This window comes from Rhincodon typus, chromosome 6 (assembly GCF_021869965.1).
Source record: "Rhincodon typus isolate 14 chromosome 6, sRhiTyp1.1, whole genome shotgun sequence".
In the NCBI taxonomy this organism is placed as follows: domain Eukaryota; kingdom Metazoa; phylum Chordata; class Chondrichthyes; order Orectolobiformes; family Rhincodontidae; genus Rhincodon; species Rhincodon typus.
In genome coordinates, this window is record NC_063337.1 from 70,912,723 (window position 1) to 70,934,202 (window position 21,480).

A 21,480-nucleotide genomic window follows, 5' to 3' on the forward strand; every position below is an offset into this window, starting at 1 on the left:
ATGATTGGTGAGGGTAGGACAGTGGATGCTGTCTATATGGACTTCAGTAAGGCCTTTGATAAGGTCCCTCATGGCAGACTGATACAGAAGGTAAAGTCGCATGGGGTCAGAGGTGAGCTTGCAAGATGGATAAAAAACTGACTCGGTCATAGAAGACTGAGGGTAGCAGTGAAAGGGTGCGTTTATGAATGGAGGGGTGTGACTAGTGGCATTCCTCAGGGATCAGTGTTGGGATCCTTGCCATTTGTAATATATATAAATGATTTGGAGGAAAGTGTAACTGGTTTGATTAGTAAGTTTGCAGATGGCACAAAGAATGGTGGAATTGTGGATCGCGATGAATACCAACAGAGGATACAGCAGGATGTAGATCAGTTGGTGACTTGGGCCGGGAGCTGGCAGATGGAGTTTAATCCGGAAAAGGGTGAGGTAATGCATTTTGGAAGGTCTAATCCAGGTGGAAAATATACAGTAAATGGCAGAACCCTTCATAGTACTTAAAGGCAGAGGGATCTGGGTGTACAGGTACACAGGTCACTGAAAGTGGCAACGCAGATGGAGAAGGTAGTCAACAAGGCATATGATGTGCTTGCCTTCATTAGTTAGGGCACTGAGTTTAAAAATTGGCAGGTAATGTTGCAGCTTTATAGAAGCTTAGTTAGGCCACATTTGGAATATTGTGTTCAATTCTGGTTACCACACTACCAGAAGGATGTGGTGGCTTTGAAGAGGGTACACAAAAGATTTACCAGGATGTTGCCTGGTATGGTGGGCATTAGCTACGAGGAGAGGTTGGAGAAACTTGTATTGTTCTCACTGGAATGACAGAGGTTGAGGGGTGATCCAATAGAGATCTACAAGGTCATGAAGGGCATGGACAGACTGGACAGTCAGAAACTTTTTCCCAGGGTAGAAGAGCCAGTTACTAGGGGGCATAGGGTTAAGGTGTGAGGGGCAAGGTTTAAAGGTGATGTACGAGGCACCTTTTTTTACACAGAGGGTGGTGGGTGTCTGAAACTCGCTGCTGGGGGAGGTAGTGGAAGCAGATATAGTAGTGACTTTTAAAGGGCATCTTGACAAATACATGAATAGGACGGGAATAGAGGGATATAGTTCCCAGAAGGGTAGAGGATTTTAGTGGTGACGGGCAGCATGTTGGTGGAGGGCTGAAGGGCCTGTTCCTGCACTGTAATTTTCTTCATTCTTTTCTTTGAAATGTATTGAATTCCCTCACTGCCACTTGTTCAAAAGCCTGAAGTTCCCTCCCTAATGGTATTGTGTAAATACCTAGATCACATGGATTATAGCAGTATAAGAAAGTGGTGTAAAGCTAATAAGAAATGGCAATAAAGTCTGATTTTGTCAGTGATGCTTACTTTCCAGGAAGGAATAAAGAACAAAATTCTGTCTGTCCAGAGAGAAGGAGATGGAGCTTGTACATAGCCTCACCAGAGTAATGAGGTGACCCATCGTGAAGGGTCTGATTGACTGCAAAAGCAAGTGCTGCACCTAAATATGGAGATATACCATAAACTCTGAAGGCTCAACATCCTGAAGATGCCGTTGAAGTACAGCCGTGTGCGGCACACCTTGCAGGTGAATGGTCTGGAAGCAGTCAGGATGCTCTATTCTGTGACGTTTCATTGTTCGGTGTTTATTTCAGTTATAATGTGAAACTTGGGTCATTGATTGACAAGCACAACGAGCTGACAACCTAGCCCAGCATTTATGGACAGTATGCATATAGCAAGAAACTTGCTGTCACAAAATCTGTCATTGAGGAAAACCATTGGGTTGTGTAAGGAAGACAACCGTTGCTGCTGCCTACACCACTCCGGAAGAGCACTACATGAGTTAGCAAAGGCCAGTTCACGATTCATCATTCTCTGCAGTGAAAGATGAACTTTTCACAGTCAGAAATGAAGAAAAAGTTTTCTTTTTACAAATGTTGACGCACTTTGATGAAGAATACTATATAAAATATAATTTCTTTTTTTATCTCGAAGCAGAAACTTCCTTTAAAATTTACAGGACAAAAACGTAACATTCTTGCATGAAAAATTGAACACTCAACTCACAAACAACCACCTAAGTTTATTTTTTCTCTGCTAATAGTTAATCTAAGCTCTTAATCTCACAGATCTATTTGGACAATTTAACCTATTGGTCCAATAACCAGAATCACAATAGCTTTATAAACAGGTTACACTGGTTTCCAGCTCCCCATGAATATTGATGGCAGAGCAAAGAGAAACAGTTTTGGAAATTAAAGCATTGCATATTGACGACTTGGATTAAAAAATCCTTTCAGAAAAATTTGGAGACATGATTTTAACCATTCGGACCATTTGTGATTTTTCAAGACAAAGTGTGCAAGAAGAGGAGATATGATACTCGAATAAAAATACTCTGGATGCTGGAAATCTGAAATAAAAGTGGAAAGTCTTAGAGAAACTCCACAGGTCTAGTATCATTCATGGAGATATTAGCAGAATTAATGTTTAAATCTTCTTCAGACGTGAAAAAGAACTGGAAAAGGTCACATTTAATGTAGACACAGGATCAAGTGGAACAGATTTGTTTCACCTATCCCTCTCTCTAAGACATAAAAACATTTTCCAGGATCTTTCAGTTCTGAAGAAGACTTATTCTGGACTTGAGAAGATATGGTATTTAGGCACTGAACTCATAGAGAGCACTATTGTTACCATTTAAAACCGTCAAGACTGGGAAAAATTGATTCTGAAATTGAAACTAATAGAATAAATTGATACGAGTTGCTGTTTCATGTACTCAAAGGGAAATTTACCTAAGGTTTAAGGGGATAATGAAATTTTAATTTTTAAACATGAAGCTAATGGAAAAAAAACAGTCTAGGAGGTTGTTGAGCATCAAAGAATAATGTTTCATTTGGCAGAAATAAATTGAACATGAACAAAACCTGTTATCTGAACAGTAGTGCTGTTTTAATTTGGGATAATTCAGAAGTGATAAAACATCTAACACTATAATGGGTCAAAGTGAACAGGGAATCATAACGTGTTAATAACTGGGACTATATGTGTATGTTTGATTACTGCTGTAAAGGGGAGAATGAATAATGATCTGAAACGATTGTCTATATTTTAATTAAAATTTCAATTGGAAAATGAAAGTTTGGGCTATCGTATTACATAGAATGAAGTAAGTTTTTGTTTTAACAATTTGGAGCAAAATTAGTACGGAGTGATATTTACTTATTGGATACACAACAGCACGGAACTTTTGAAGAAATTGGATTTAATCTTTTATGAGCCCAGCTAGCACCAGTTGCCTGTGTGTTGAAAAAGAAAAAAAACTGTTCAGTAACAACTTTTCGGTTGGTTTTAAGAGAAATATATCACAGAACTGAGAGAAAGGAACAGTGGAAGTCAGACCATCACAAGCTTGCAAGCATATCAGATTGTCCCTGCTTTGCCCTCTGAGTGGAGAAAACCAGCACCAAAAGATTTGAAAACAAAATCATAGAATCATACAAATGACCGAGGTGAAACTAACTAGTTACTAAATTGAGAATTGCCATGGTTGACAACAATATTATATCATTGCCAAAAGAAAATAAGGAAGTTATCTTATTCTCCTTGTTGTTTGGACTCTTGATCCACAGAATTTCTTTGCTTTTGCCTATGATTTCCAAACATGATTTCTTTGTTAAACTGTGTTTCTTTTCTGTCCTAATTGTGAATGAATGTGTGTGTGGTTGGATTTAATTTAGTCATTGTTTAAGTTTGCATAAGTCATTAATTTTCCACATATTAGGGGATTAGTTTGTTATAAAAGTAAGCTTTGATTAGCCTGGTAGAGGTTCCATCAAATGGTGATTGAAGTTAAACAGTGGCCATTCTAATGATTAACTTAGTTGTTTGCCCATTTGAAACAATATGTGTAATAACTTGGCTTGATTTCCGGTGCATTCTTTCCAAGGGGATCATGAAAGTTGAGAATTAGAGATGAAAATATAGCATTGGAAAGTAAGGTTTCTCCAGAGCTGCTGAATAATATGGGACAGTAATTTTCAGATGTGTGAAATTTAATGAGAAAATGACTAAGGGTAGAAAATGCAATTATGAGAATAACTCAACTTGGGTGTGGTTGATTGGAGTAGATCAATCTAGAATTAATGCACATACTAGGGAAAAGTAGGTGTAGATGAGATTTATATGTTTATAGCTTTCTTTTGGAAATATCCATCTCCTTGTCCATAAACATTTCAAGAAAACTGAATTTGATAGACTGGCCACTACCTGAGATTTTGTGACTGAGCAGGGGGAAATAGCAAAGATCTCAAAACATACACACCCAAAGTGTGCCACAAGGATTGGTGCTGCGTCCACTGCTTTTCATAATTTATATAAATGACTCGGAAGTGAACATAGGGGGTATGGTTAGTAAGTTTGCAAATGACACCAAAATTGGAGGTGTAGTGGACAGCTTACCTCAGAATACAACGGGATCTTGATCAGATGAGTGAATGGGCCGAGAAGTGGCAGATGGAGTTTAATTTAGGTAAACGTGAGGTGTTGCATTTTGGAAAGGCAAATCGGGGCAGGACTTAAACACTTATTGGTAATGTCTTGGGGAATGTTGTTGAACAAAGAGACCTTGGAGTGCAAGTTCATAGTTCCTTGAAAGTGGAGTCGCAGGTAGACAGGATAATGATGAATGTATTTGCAATGCTTATCTTTATTGGTCAGTACATTGAGTATAGGAGTTGGGAATTCATGTTGTAGCTGTACAGGACATTAGGCTACTTTTGAAATACAATGTGCAATTCTAGTCTCCCTCCTATAGGAAGGATATTGTGTAACTTGAAAGGGTTCAGAAAAGATTTACAAGAATGTTTCTAGGATTGGTGGGTTTGGGCTATAGGAAGAGGCTGAATAGGCTGCGGCTATTTTCCCTGAAGCTTCAGAGGCTGAGGGGTGACCTTGTAGAAGTTCATAAAATCATAAGGGTAATGGATAGGGTGAATAGACAAGGTCATTTCTCTGGGTTGGGGGAATCCAAAACTGGAGGACATAGGTTTAAAGTGAGAGGGGAAAAATTTAAAAGGGTGGTGTGTGTGTGGAATGAGCTGCCACAGGAAGTGGTGGAGGGTGATACAATTTAAAAGGCATCTGGACAGGTATAAGAATAGGAGGGGTTTAGAGGGATATGGGCCAAATGCTGGCAAATGGGACTAGATTAATTTAGGATATCTGGTTGGTATGCATGAGTTGGACCAAAGCTGTTCAGCTCTATGACTCTTTGACTCTTTGAGATGATTTGAAAGTCAAGAAGAATTTTAAAGATACCGATGTGCGTGTGCGCTAATATGATTTGGTACTTGTGTAGTAACTAATATGTTGAAGTGTACTGTGGAGGCACTCTGAAAAAAGCATCCCAGAAAAGCTCAACTGCTTGACAAACAGCTTGACATGAAATGGTTTATGTAACCTTGTTCTTGATTCCTCCACTAATGAACAACGTTTCATTACATATCCTGAACAAACCCCTCATGATTTTAAATACTTCATTCAAATCTTCTCTCAACCATCTCTTTGATTAGGAAAACAGTCCTAACTTCTCTAATTGATCTATGTCACTGAAAGCCAACCTGGAATCTTTTGTATGACTTTTGTTTGCATTCTCTCTTATGCATAATTTTATTTATTGTCACCATTGTTACAATCAATCCAAAAGAGTAAAGAAATTCCATTCTTCTCCTCATTTCTGAGACTTGTATAACAGAGATGAGTTTTAAATTACCAGTTTGTATTGTTCAATCGTACACAATATTGAGAAATAAACAAAGATCCATTTGTTTCAGAAATAGTAGGAGCTGCAGATGCTGGAGAATCTGAGATAACAAGGTGTAGAGCTGGATGAACACAGCAGGCCAAGCAGGATCAGAGGAGCAGGAAAGCTGACGTTTTGGGCCTAGACCCTTCTTCAGAAAAAGTCTTTTATCAAAGATCCATTTGTTATTGTTTTTCTTTAAGTGTGTTCATTAACAAAACACATTCGAGTTAAAAATGTATACGAGGCCATTAAACAGCACATATAAGACCTATTTGCTTATTTCCTGAATAACTCAGGCTCAAAGCCACTTCAAATATACTTCAGCACCTGCCACAATGCACTGCTCCTGCAAAAGGTGCAGGCTTGTTCACTTCAGGAAACATTATGTAGCTTGTATTGTAACCTGTTCCACTCAACAAAGTGTTGAGTCCAGTATAGTGAGGATAGATATAATATTGAGGTAATAATGTATAGTATGATGTAAAGGTGACATCAATAGTCACATCCAAGAAAAGGTGGAATAGTATCTACCACGGACAGAAGTATTTACAGAGAACAGGATAATGCAGCAAGAGGTAAGAGGAACCCATTACAGACCACAAACTAACAGCAAAGACAAAAATAACCATCTTGTCAAACTGCAGAATCCTCATGGCAATTGACTGTGGTAGGTTAATCACAAATTAGTGGCAAGCAATAAAATCCACAAGAGAGAAAAGAACAGAAGCCCTCAAAAGAACCTAAAGGGAAGACTTACCCAGGTGAGAATTCCATCGAAAGCTGGTAGTAATGTCCACGCCTGTTGAATTGTAACTTCTCCTCTGCAGTGTTCCAAATCTCTGCAGGTACTCAAAGCAGTCAACACTGAAATTTATGGAAGAAGTAATTCCAAACATTGAGCAGAATGGAGTTTATGCAGACACAAGTTGCTATGTTCCTTCTTGCTGATAATGTCCTTATTAGATCGAATTAGAAGGTAACACTGCAGATTTCAAAACCATCCTAAAGGTATATATGACACATACTTTAGGCCAGAAGGGAACCTTGTAATCCAGTAAGTTTGATTTAATCAGAGATTCAGAGACAAGTAAATGAATGAGATCCTTTCTTACAGACCTAGATAGGCTTGCAACTTGTCGCAGATTTGAAGAATTTTAAGTTGAGTTTACTTGTGATTGGGTCATCGTCAGATGAAAAGCTATCACTTTTTCATAATCAAAATGAGATTATACTCTTGAACAAGTGGTTCAGTATGGCCTGCAGCCTGAAGTAAGAGGACAAAACTGAGCAATAACTCAAGGAAGTACTGAGGCTTTGGATGCACAAATTAGTTTGGTAGGCCAATTAAGGTTTTCCTTCCCACTAAAAAACCTGCAAAAATCAGATATGAGCAGGAAAATAGTATACCATCTATTTTAAAGTGTTCACACAGACTCTAAGACTGTCCAGCAGGCGGAGTAATGCAAGAAGACCAGCCAAAACATAGAACACAGAACAATACCGCACAGTACAGCCATTCGGCCCACGATGTTGTGCCGATCTAATATCCTACTCTAAGATCAAACTACCCTGCATACCCTACATTTTACTATCATCCATGCGCTGATCCAAGTGTCGCTTGTATCTGATTCCACTGCCACCACCGGCAGCACATTCCACGCACCCACCACTCTCTGTGTGAAGAACCTACCTCTGACATCTCCCCAATACCTTCCTCCAATCACCTTAAAATTATGCCCCCTCATAATAATCATTTCCACCCTGGGAAAAGTCTCTGGCTATCCATTCTATCTATGCCTCTCATCATCTTGTACACCTCTATCAAGTCACCTCTCATCCTTCTTCGCTCCAATGAGAGAAGTCCTAGCTCCCTCAAACTTTCCCCATAAGACCTGCCCTCCAGTCCAGACAACATCCTGGTAAATCTCCTCTGCACCCTCTCTAAAGCTTCCACATCCTTCCTATAACGAGACGACCAGAACTGAACACAATATTCCAAGTGTGGTTGATACAGGGTTTTATAGAGCTGCAGCATAACCTCACGGCTCTCAAACTCAATTCCCCGCCAATGAAAGCCAACACACCATACGCCTTCTTAACAACCCTATCAACTTGGGTAGCAACTTTGAGGGACCTATGGACGTGGACCCCAAGATCCCTCTGTTCCTCAACACGGCTAACAATCCTGCCATTAACTCTGTATTCTGCATTCAAATTCAACCTTCCAAAATGAATCACTTTACACTTTTCTAGGTTGAATTCCATCTGCCACTTCTTTGCCCAGCTCTTCATTCTTTCAATGTTCCGTTGCAACCTACAACAGCCCTCCACACTATCCACAACTCCACCAACCTTCGTGTCATTGGCAAACTTTCTAACCCACCCTTCCACTTCCTCATCCAAGTCATTTATAAAGGCCACTTGAGGCAATGTTGCAGATCAGAAAAGCACAGAATAAAAGTGTCTCCAAAACCAGAGAACTCAAGAAAATGGAAAGAGGGGAATAGAATTAAATACAGATTACTTAGGGGTATTCAGGACAGAAAAGAAAGATCTGGTCGGATACTTTAGAAATAAAAGTCTTCAAAACAGAGTTTAATCTGGTCAATGGTGGAGGTATTACAATCTTTCCAGACTATTTGCAATGGTTCAAAGCAGCAGATGTTATTAAGAATTAAACTACTTGGTCTAGGATACCTTTAAGTTAAGTAAAAGGTACTTTAGTTAAAAGTCCATATCACAACCAATCTTGGCCAAAAGGGGTAAGAGATAAAATGATCAATTTTCTCTTTGAGTAAGAAGTTTAATGAATTAAACAGCACTTTTTCCAGAATTGAACATGCTACCCATTCGTACAGGCATGAACAGTGACTGGCTTTTAAAACTGAATGTTTTTATTATAAGCAAATACGTCATTTTCAGAAAATGTGCCAACAAAGCTACAGAAAACAAAAGGACCAAAGACCAGCCCTGCAGTGAAATAAATGAGATTGTGTAAATCTCGAGTAGAAGATAAACTATAGGCTTTCCTGGGGAGCGTCAGTCCAAACAGAAAACCCAAACAGATATTCTGACATGTAAACATTCAATAGTCAATAGGCATCTTGTGAAGTTCAAGCTAGACATGGGAGCAAATGTCACATTATCATCAGTTAGAGAACCCTGGTTAACAAAACACTTTATAGCTGACAGCATTTCAATGACACGGTTCGAGAAGCATCACACCAACATTGAGGGTATGATCCTCGAACTCTATAACATAGTAGCCTCCAAATATCTTTACGTATTGCACAATCAAGGATTTTCACTCTTGTGTAGAAGGGCATGTATTGGGCTCAATCTTATTCAAAAGATGGAAGAGGTTAAACAACAAAAGGTCAAGGAAAAGCCTGCAGAAAATTTTGATGGGCTTTTTACCGGATAATGGAACCTGATCAAAAGGCTTTCTAGATGTTAATTACACTGGATTGAAAAATGCTTCATGGCCTAAAGAAGATGAAAAGCTGTTACTTCCAGTGACTGGACAGAAGTGTATCTCCTTGGGGATTTGCAAGAATAGCAGATAGTCTGGGGTCTGATTTTGCTCTCTTGAGGTGGAAGGTCTTTAACCTCATGTATTTATTTCCCAGAGGATACTGATGATAAATGTCTATTCTTTTTCGATGCGTGGTCTCTGCTAAAGCAAGTGATTTTCTTTTGCAATTGTCACTTTCCTGGATTCGACAAATTGTTTATCTTTTCTGAAAGGTGTCTTCTGTAGACTTTGTGAACCAGATCTTCAATTTGTATCAGGGGAATTTAGCTCCTTTCTCATTTGCAGATCTGTGTTGAATGAGGTAGACTTATGACTTCAACTCCTTGAATACATTGTGCTTTCTCTTTCTTTATGAACAACTGAATTACTAGTGAAACTAGTTTGTTCACTTCCTTGTTTGCATTACCAAATAATGCATAAGTAATCTTTATTTTGGGCATTCTTCTTTGGAAGGTGGAGTGGTCAAATATTTTGTTTGACCTTGTCCCTTCCTATTCAACTCAGCTTGAAACAGTAAACTTGGATTTGGAATAGATAGTTACTTTGCATGCAGCAATCTGACTCAAATTTGTTGCAGATATTTCTACTGTTTAACAATACATATCCTCTTGTGTGTTGTAAATGGTTTAGTTGCTGCCTCTTTGCTTGCACTTCTTCTCGGACTTTGCTACCCCTTGAATTGGAAATCTCTTCCATTATGGCGTTTAGAGTATTAAACAAAGCCGAAGCATTTCAGTCACAAAAGAGAAATGAATACCTTCAGATATTTTGATACATTATGATCCCAGGTTATTGATGATAGTGATGCATTCTCAACCAGCCGAGAACCTGTACACATTCAGATCCACGATGATGGCCGAAGAAAGTCAGGTTACTTAGATTCCAGATTATTAACTGAAGCAAATAAGTTGATTTGGTCATAAATAAGAAGTGTTGACAGTAATAAGAGGACATAAGGGATTGTCTTACTGCCTGATGGCATGACAATACCAAACTGAGATGAATCATTGATCATTGATGGTACTATTGGATTTCAAAAAGGTAGTCAAAACTCCATTACATATCTAGAAGTTTAGGCTCAGACAGAAACATTATGATTAGTCAACACTGTCTGTATCAGAGACAATTCACATCACAGCTGACACATCGTCCACAGTTACAGTGGATCAAAAGTGAATCAGAAGGTTTATTCCATATTTTGGAAGTAGAAATATTTTTGGCAGATATAACTAATTCTTTACCAGTTTCCAACAAAAAGTCATAAAAAATCAGAGAAGCACAAAAGACAGATGTAGGACATTCCTAGATTAAGAAATGCTGTGAAAAGGATTGGTGAAAAAAGAATCCAAATGAGCAACTCCTGTGGATGTCTCATGAACAAAAGAAGAATTTGACCATAGTGGATGATCTTCTAGTCTTTAATCACAGGCTCATAATTTTGAAGAATATGAAGGAATTATAGAATCATAGAATCCCTACAGCGTGGAAACAGGCCATTCGGCCCAACAAGTCCACACTATCCCTACGAAGAGCATCCAACCCAGACCCATTCCCCTATCCCTGCATTTCCCATGTCTAACCCACCTAACCTAAACATCCCTGGGCACTATAGGCAATTTAGCATAGCCAAACCACCTACCCTGCTCATCTTTGGACTGTGGGAGGAAACCGGAGCACCCGGAGGAAACCCACGCAGACAAGGGCAGAATGTGCAAATTCCACACAGGCAGTTGCCCGAGGCTGGAATCAAACCCAGGTCCCTGGTGCTGTGAGGAAGCAGTGCTAACCACAATTCTTCATAGAATCAATGAAGGTCACTTAAGAACGTTTACAGAAACAGCTGAAGACCATCAATAAGAGCAAGATGAGAGTGAGCTTAAAAGATACCACAAAAGACTTGATCTGTGAATTTCAGATTTTGTTGGGGGTGAATAGTGGTGGAGATGATGAGAATGTAAAAAGGTTTAAATTAATCATTTACTAGTGTTCATGTAAAAGTTGAGAGAAATGTAAGGAGCGGAGATGTGGAATATTGAGGGTGGACATGATAATAAAATATTGATATATGTCAGGACGTAACATGAAGAAGGGTTGGCACAATCTGTACATGTGAGAGATGTATTTAGAGAACAGTATTATGTATAGTAATCCAAATAAAAGAGTTTGTGGAAGTCTACTAGAGTCAGAGTCGCTCATAGATAAGGACAAACCGTTACAGGCCACATACTACAAGGATAACCATCTCTGTAACGTGCAGACTACAAACTTGAGCCTCAAACCTTATGGCAACACAAACCACTGAGCACTGGCAGAACAATGTAATTATGCAAAATGAATGTGCTGCCTAAATTAAAAGAATCAGAAACAGATTTTGCATTCTAATACCTGAAATGCTTTTTACCACTTTGCAAATCTGAGTTGTATCAAGGATAAGGATATTATGAAGGATAGCCCTCAAATAGCAACAGTATCAGCATTTTCAGCAATATTGTAACTAACTGCATGATTGCCCTTGCTATGGAGTGTCATAACATTCCACAACTGCCTTATAGGATTTCAGTCTACTGCATCGGAATCCCACATGTAGATTCTTTCAAAATAGTTACCACATGCTGATATCTCCTCAAATGGCCATGGCAATCCATTTTGGACAAAAAAGTGTATCTTTTAAAAGCTGGACTCAAAAGGTTCACATCCCTGTGCTATTCAACGATGTTTGTCTGTGCCCTCAGACTTTCCGGGTCAACTTTTGGGCGCATATACACCACAGTCTCCTGTACTTCTTTAAAGTATTGCAACCAATGCCAGAATTGTTCCTATCAGCTTGACAGGAAATTAGAGAAGTCATATTCTGAACCAAGCTATTTTTAATACCTGGAGGCTATAATGCACAAATGCATAATTAGCATGCACAAACATACCCTACTTTACCAAAGCTTTAACATTATCTGTTTTTTTCTTGAAATCTGATGCCTGTCAAAGTACCTTGGCAAGTTAATAGTTTTTCTTGTGGCTGAATGATTTTCTAATTCATTAGCATAAAGTTTTTTTTAATGTTGCAATTTATGTTAAATTTTGAAGAATAAAAATATATTTGATGTTCACTTACTCGTATAAAGGGAATGAGTTTTGTATTCTGCTTGTGCCATTTTTAAACGAGAGTGACGTAATTTTTCACTCGTTTTCAAATCTGACAAGATAATGACTCTGACAATGAATAATGTAGTACCCTTTTGTATCTTGCAGCTTTATCAAGGCTTTATTTCCCATTTGAAAATTTCAGACTGAAAGGCTTTAGGTTTTTTCTTTGGGGAGGGAGGGGAGTGGGTGGAGAAGGCAATTTCTAATTAATCTTTTACTTTACAAAATGCAGCAGCGATCCATCTGTCCATTTATATTGCTGAAGTAGGGCAACATTAAAGCAGGAGATTGGAGAAGCATAGAAATGTACCCTTGTGAGAAGTTAATAAAAAAGCTGAGTGCTATAGCCAACTGAGCTGTCTTTAAAATGTTTAGGTATCATTCTCTTTGGGGGTCAAGTGCTGCCAGATCAACCTCAATGAAATTTTACAAATAGAGAATATTAAACAAGTCAAACATTAAATATTATCACCTGATAAATTTGCTTGACCCACAATAGGACTGCTCAACATGTTGTCAGTTAAATATTTGGGCTGAGTCAATAATTGTGATTTGATAACAAAAGTAATGTCAAAGCACTCAGACTCTTTATAACTAGCTTCCTCAGGTTTATGGAATGTTTATGAGTAAGATTCGATGTTCAACAATGTTAAATAAAACAAGGCAAGAATGAAGGTGGTGGAAAAATCCTTTATGGTGATGCTTTCTAACTATCTACAGGAAGGAAATGCAAATGTCAGATTGAAGGTTTTGGGGAGGTGGGATAGGGTGTGGTGGTAGTAAATAGAGAAAGTCCAAGTGAAAGTTTATAATTTACATTTATCTCCACGGTACACACCCTTTATTCTAGACAGATTTCCTGCCTGGAAGCAACAGGCTTTGCATTAAATCAAGCAAGGAGGATTCCAGATTAGATCCCAGTGAAGACGTGTAGAGTAGAAAAATAGTTTGATCCCTCTCCTAAAGGGACAGATACTCACCAAAAGCCAGCTTCCTGCCTAAGTCTTAAATCCGACCTCTGGCAATCTGTTGCCTAAAATATTGAAAAATTTTCAGGTGTGGAGACGGAAACAGTTCAACAAATTTTGTTCTTTTTGTCTAGAAATAGTTAAATATATACCTGGAAGAGTGTATTTTTACAAAGGGCCAGTGAACAAATCTTAATATTCAGAATGTTCAGTTTAATTCAATCCAAGGTCACTGAAAGTTCAGCAGTTGATGCCAACTTAAAATTATAATTTAAAGCTGTTCTGCCATATAAACAGCAAATTATACTTTACATTAATAAAGAAGATAGTTTGCATCAATGAACAGAAATAATTTACTTCACCTGCACTGGTCCTAAAATATTTTATTTGTTTATGTTCTATTAGTAAACAATACATATGCTTCTATTTACAATTCACAATAACACCAATATTAATATACCTAACTCTAAACTGAGTTTAGGAAAAACTAGTGCTTGTACTAGCAGATGTGGAAAATAACCTTCCTCACAGCAATTTAACTTTGAGAAGATGATGAAAATCAACCGGTGAACACTATGTGACCAATATGTGAATTGGCATCAAATCCTGTTGGGCTTTTTGGGCTTTTCCTTCCTTTAACAAGCAGAGTCTAATTAGCATTGATTCCGTATAAATCTAAATTAAATTAATGATTATGAGAATACACTGCAATTTAGCAATTGTCATATGTGAAAGATGTTAAAAACCATATAATTCATTAACAAGTCACATAAAATGAATGTGACTATATCAGTAGACTAGCGAGTAGACTGAAAGGATTGGTTCTTTGATTGTTATAGCATGCATCAACTGAGAAAGTGAGGAACAGGATGAAAAAGAGGCATGAGTATGTAAAAGGTGTTTTTTCCAATCAGCACTCAGGAAGGAGGATGAAAGGCACTGATAGACATAGGAGAGACAATCAGTGACAATTTACATAGATTTGGGCTGCTGTGTTTTCATAGTGTAAGAGTTATCATGTTTGCTTCGCACAAGAAAGGGGTCTTGTTCAAAACTAGACACAAACATAGCAGAGGGTTCCTTGGTTCAACGGTTAGCACTATGGGTTTTGAATGTAGGGATCTGAATTCAAATAAAAGGCTTATATAGCACAATGATAGTGTCCCTACCTCTGGGCCAGGAGGCCTAGGTTTAAGAGTCACCTGATGTAAAGGTATGTCACAACACATCTGGGCAGGTTAATTAAAAATATCCGTAAAGAGGCTCTGAAAGACTCTTGTGATGCACTGGTAGTGTCCCTACCACTTAATCAGAAGGTTTATGTTCAAGAGATGCCTCAAGCACATCTCAGCAAGTTGATTAAAATAATTGTAAAAAGGTTCTGGATTTTCTAGAATGCTGCTGACAGGCATTTCACATGATCTAGCTGAATAAAAGAACATCATCCCTAACTGTCACCAGACTGGTGGCTGGTTGGGAGATAAATGTTAAAAATCTCAAGCTAGACTCCAAGCTACTAAATGCAAATATCACAATGGTACAGATGGTTGAGGATTGCAAAAGGAGATTAGATGAACACTTAAAGGAAATACGTGAACAATGCTTGAGAGGTAGAGCAAAGACTGACCTGATTGACCTATATAGAGCCAGCATAAACTAATTGGCCAAATGCCCTCCCCCTGCCCTGTATTGATTCTATGTCTGGAAATAATATCGTTCATCATAAAGAATTGATTCCTTCCTGCAGCCACGTAGTACCTGATGCAGTGACCCATTAAGGTAGAGGATTGTTCACTTCTGACTTATTACATCACCAAACATTTAAAGTAGGTGCTTTAATTTACTCCCTGGAGAAAATATCTGTGTGATAACAACATTTGATTAGGCAGAAAATATTAACTGCTCTTCCAGGGAAATTCTGGTGGAAGAGCAAGAGCTCCTTAAGGAAAACTCTGGGCCCAGGGGGCACTTTAGTCCTCCAGAGCTTAGGGACTTCTTCCAAAGTCTTTATTTGCTTTATCTGACTCTTAAACAGTCCGACTTTGGTATTAACAGAGAAGACAACATCAAAGGTTTAAATTGAATTAGTGGTAGTAGGTGCAGATGAGTCACGGCAGGTGGAAGTTGAGGGGACAGGAAGGATAGATAAAGATCGAGGAGAGTTGGTTATGGTATCACCTTCAAATAAGAAAATGGTATTAAATAGTGAATGCTTACTCAGATTAAGACTGTTTTTGAGAGTAAAATAATTAGGTTAATTTTTGTATGTTATTTGTGTTATATTGTATCGAAAAAAAATGTTTCTATTGAATTACTGAAACAAAGTCATCACTGAGATCACAACTTAATTTGTTTTCCATAAATTTATAAACAATTTTAAAGAATATATTATCCATTCAGTCTTAAGATGTGGGGTGTTTAGCAAGAGCACCTATTGCTCATCTCTAATTGTCCTTGACTAAGTCATGCCTGACATTCTTTTCAAACTATTGGGTGGAATCTTACAGTGATTTGAATGACATTCATCTTGCTTCATTTTTTTATGCTTTTGCCAAGTGGTCAGGTGAGATTCTCAATAGGCATTGGGGAGTTGACAATTAAGAGGCATTATATTTTGTTAAACACTTTGTTAGTAGCCAAATTTGATTCATTAATATACAACCTTACCTATCTTACCAAACACACTGACAAGCAAGACCTAATGAAATCTCTACATGGAAATCAGAATGGGTACTTGATAGCTTCATTAGGATGGGAGGACTTTCATATTACTTAGGACTTAACAGTGTCTCAGGCCATGATCTATGAGAACTAGCACATGCACTCCTTGTCCACATACATTGACATCTGGCATTTGCCAAACCCACACAACTATCATGGCATCTCTCTGATCCACTATAAAGCCACTCTGGAAGCATAGGCCTGTATTGCCACCAGCAACTAACATTGAAAATCTGCATTAAGGACACAATGATTGCAGGGACAGAAACCCTGATGAAGAATTGAATCAGGCTGTATTTCAAGGCTGCTGTCTTCACAGCAACCTGCTTGCTTTTACCATCCCTCCCTTGTCTTGCCTTGCTTTGCTGAGCCATTAAGTGCAGTCACACAACCAGTTAGCTTGACTTACTGATTAGAAGCCGTCAGGCAAGAGTGTATACATTTGGTTGCATAGCAGTGTACTACCCCAATCTCACACTTGCACCATATACCCAGTAGTTTACAGGGCAAACATGTGCCATGTGAAGCAAGCAGGCAGCTAAGCATCCAACTTTCAGGAGTAGTCCTCACTGAAGTCCATGGCACACAGTAAGTCAAAGGCAGCCTCTGATACCAGTGCAGGGGGTTAAACACTATCTAGCATCCAGTTGGGGTGCTTTCACTCAGGGGATTCATAGCAGCTAGACTGGGGGACAACAATGATGCCAAGATATATGGGTATTACTCAGGATTGTTGGCACTTCTCCTCAGGTCTATCTGGTTCAATTGTTTAAGGGCTGGGCCATGGTCAGTCCATCAGACTGATCCACAAAACTAAGGAAAAGATGGGTTTGGGAAGTAGACTTGATAAACAACTCCTTGTGACTTGGAGTTGCGCGCTGGGGAGTGGTGGTTGATAATTGTGTATCTGTTTATCAGCATCTGCAAAGAGGGGATATGGTAAAAGATGGATGCTAGGGATGGGTAATGTGAAAAAGGTTATGTCTATGGTCAGGTGGCACTGGGCTTTGAGGGGCAGACAGTGTTATAACCACAATTGGCATGGCCACCTCATCTACCAAGGGCTGCGGAGGGGGAGAAGGCGGAAAGGTGCAGGCTCATGTTGGGTGGGGACCTGGGGATGTACAAAATCTATGGGATTCATGGGAAGGGCTACCAAGAAGTGGATCCAGCTTTTGGGGACTCACTGACACATAAAAACAGAAGCTGGAAGCTGGAATCTATTGACTGAAGAGTCACTGTCAGCAACCCTTATGCTGGAAATTGGAAGGATGCAGTGGGACAGCAAGTGACTGTGACCGCATTCAGTGTGGATATGGTAAGTGTTGTATCCTGTGAGGGAGGGGGCTGCACAACCTACCAATCTGAGGCCGTTTAGTAAGAAACAACTTTACACGCAGACCTAGACACTGTACATGACACAGACCTATGGGGTTGCTAATCCTTGGTAATCTAAATTCATTGCTCCCTTCCCTTCCCCTGTTCCTCCCAATCCCTACCTTCTTGCTCCAGTCATGGCCTATCAGCTTATGCACAACGGACCTTTAGGACACTTGGGCCAGGAGAGAATTGGGTTGATGGAGGGCAAGGAGCAATTGTATCAGCAGGACCCATTGCCTTGTATACGCTGTGTTCATTTTGCTTCCAAATACTGCAACAGGCTCTCAACACAGACACGGATCCATGGTACATTCTGTCTGAACGTGAAGTTAGGAATCATGCTGACAGTTACATTCAGGGCTACACAGAGTGTCTAATCACAGAGTTTATGCATGGACACTCCAGACATGCTGAGGGTTTCCTCACCAGATGCAAGTGGACCCTCATCAGTGTGAACTTGGAAGTGTCAGTGACGGACAGGCAGGGTGGAAGTGGAAGGCTCAGCCATCTCTAGTATGTCCAGACTAGAGATTTCTGAGAGAGCTGTGTGTGTGATTCCTCCTCCAGCTAAGTGCTTCCTAATACCATCCTGTCTCCATGTAAGGAAAGCCACCTGAAGTGTGTGCTAGATAGTGGCTGGGGCTCTGGAGTGCAGCTGTGTGTCCCTGAGGGTGCTGGACAAGGCTCTCCATGGCAGTTGCTGGTCTGCCAATGGAAACAGATAGATGGTCAAACAACCTGCTGCATTGATGCAGTTTCTAGAAAATGAGAATAATTGCCTCCCATGTACCAGTATGCTGCACCTGTTCCTCCCTGTGCATTTGGACCAATTTCCTGATTGTTGACACCACACGTCTCCTGCCCAGAGCATGTACTCAGTCTCCAGCAGTTTCCTGAGTGCCAGTAGCCTGAGGCATTTCTTACTCAGTCAACTAAGGAGCTGTACAGACTAACACTCCCACCGAGGAGTTGGTGGGTGTGCAGGAGGCAGGCTTGCTGATGCTACTTCTGAGGTCACATCAACAGTTGAGAAGATAACACAGTGTGGAGCTGAAGGAACACAGCAGGCCAGGCAGCATCAGAGGAGCAGGAAAGTTGACGTTTCTGGTCGGGACCCTTCTTCAGAAAAAAAAATGTTGAGGAGGTGTTTTCTGGGAAAGCTGGGCATTTCTCCACAGACGTGGTGGAGATGCTTGCAGCATTTGCAAGACATGGGAGAGACAGAGAGAGAACATGTTGTGACCAGTTGTTAGGAGTGGTGTACAATGAATGACAGTGGTAACAGGGTTAATGTGAGAGCTGCAGAGAAGTGAAGATGGTACTTACTCAGTTGGTAGAACATAGATGGCTCTGCATCTCCACCAGATGCAGTCCTGGTCTTCTGCTGTGAGAGCCAGGATTGTCTCCTCATAGCCAGAGAGGACTCTAATATCAAATATCTCAACAGCTATCTGAGCCCTTTTTTGCCCTATTGTGGGCTGTTTACTCCTGCAATGACAAAAAAAGGAGGAATTGAGTGAGTTGAAAGCAGGTGCCATTGTTGTAGTGTTGGTACAGATGGTCAAAGGTTGGTGAGTAGACAGCACAGACAGCATGCAGAATTAGACATGTGGGAGATGGACGTGGCAGTATAAATAGCAAGTGGGTAAAGATGTTATGGGAAATTATCCCGGAATGGCATGTGCTAAGTTGGGGATAGAATTGGATATGAGAGATGCCTTAGGAATTGTGTAGATAGTTCATCAAGTGAATTTGTAAGATGGGATGAGAAATCTTGCTCTGCTTCACAGCAAAAATCCCCGCAAAATATTCAATACAACTCTCACAGGGCTAAATAAAACATAAGATTCAGCTTGTCTTTGATAAATTATAAGGATGCAAGAACTAAAATAGTTTTCCGTAATACCTCTTGTATCTTATGCCCAGAATCTTAATTCGCTGTCCCCAGCTCTTTGGACCATTAGGTGAATACAGTTTTTCCTTGGACACCTATAAGCACCTCATATCACACTCATATTACAGTCCACATCAATTAAGTCTCCACTAGCTCTCCTTTGTCCCAAGGAGAACAACAACAGCTTCAGCAATGTAATCTTGTAGCTAAAGTCCCATTCTTGTTAATTTCCTTCTGCCTTCTTTCATGGACCCTCAAATCCATTCTAAATAGAGGTGACTGGATCTGAATTCAAAGCTCTAGTTGTAGCCTAATCAAAGCCTTGTACAAGTTTGGCATACTTTCCTGCTTTTGTTACAGTACCTCAATGTATGAAGTTCAAGATCCCACATACTTTCCACACTCTCAATATGCCCTCCCACCTTTGAAGCTCCATGTTCAAGTACTTGAGTCTCTCTGTCCCTGTGTGGTCTTTCAAGCTGTGACAAATGATCTAAAACTCCACTGTCCAAATGTCTGATGGAAGAGCACACTGAAGGACAATCAGCTTTTTTTGTTTAAGATTCCTTTTGAACCAGACAGGTTTCTATGACAATCAATAGTACTATAATGGTCACCATTACTGAGGCCAGTTTTATAGCCCATATTTATTAATTCCATTTAAATTCCACTAACTTCAATGGTAGGACTTAGAGTAATTGGTCTAAGAAGTCTTTAGCCAATCAAAAACAAGCACCTCTTCTAATCCCATTTTCCAGCACTTGGCCCATTGACTTGTATCATTATAAGCAAAAATTTAAATACTTCTTAAATATTATGAGGGTTTTTGCCTCTACCACCCTTACAGGCAATGAGTTCCAGATTTCCACCAACTTCTGAGGTGAAAAAAAGTCCTCACACGGCCCCTAAACTTCCTGCCCCTTACATTAAATCTATGCCCCCAGTCATTGAACTCTCCACCAAGGGAAAACTTCCTTCCTATTTACACTACCCACGTACCATATAATTCTATACATCTCAATTATGTAACCCCTCAGTTTCCTCTGCTCCATACAACCCATCAATTAAATCGATCTGCTTAACTAAAATTCTGCAGTCCAGGCAACATCCTGGTAAACTTCCTCTGCACCCTCTCCAGTACTATCACATCCCTCCCATAATTTGAATTCCAGAACTATACACAATGCTCTAGATGTGGCTTGACTAACTTTTTATACAGTTCCAGCACAACCTCCCTGCTCTGAAATTCTATACCTTGGCTAATAAAGGCAAGTATCCTGCATGCTTTCTTTATCTACCAGTTCTGCTACCTTAAGGGACTAATGGGCATGCACGCCAATTTACTTCTGATCCTCAGTGTTTTCCAGGATCAATTTGTCATTTAAACCGGTTTTTTGAACCAGTGTCTCCAGACTATTAGCCTGGTACTCAGCAATCCCACACTCGAGACATTGCCACTACACCATTGCTTTCTCTAACAACTCAGCTTCATGTATAAACCAATTAACCAATTTAAGGGGAAAGAAAACAAAGACTGCCCACCAGGGGCACTTATCTTCACCAAGAATCAAGAAAAAAGGGAGAAATTAGCTGAAGACTATTTGAAAATATTATCGGAGGGGGAAAAGTACCCTCTCTGTTTGTATCAAAATAAACTCACCGCCAAATGAACAAACCATTCAACGTCAATGTGCAAACACCACAGGCAGTGACAGTCTGGCAAGGAAGAACAATCAAAAAGATGGACAAACAATGTGGAGACTAAATCAAAACAGTTTTGGAAGGGGGATATAATGCTCTCCAGCCCCAGAGGTGCCACCTCTCTGAAGAGTACTGTGATAGAAGAGAAACAGGCAGTTGGGAATAACCCAGTGCATTTTCTTTCTAAATGCTCACCACCAAATCACCTGTTCAACTAATGAAACAAATAAATTGCCCACAAGACAGTGCAACAGTAACAAAAGTGAAGGAAGGGTAGGGAAAGTGTGAGTGAATAAAAGAACCCAGGTTTAGATAGGGCT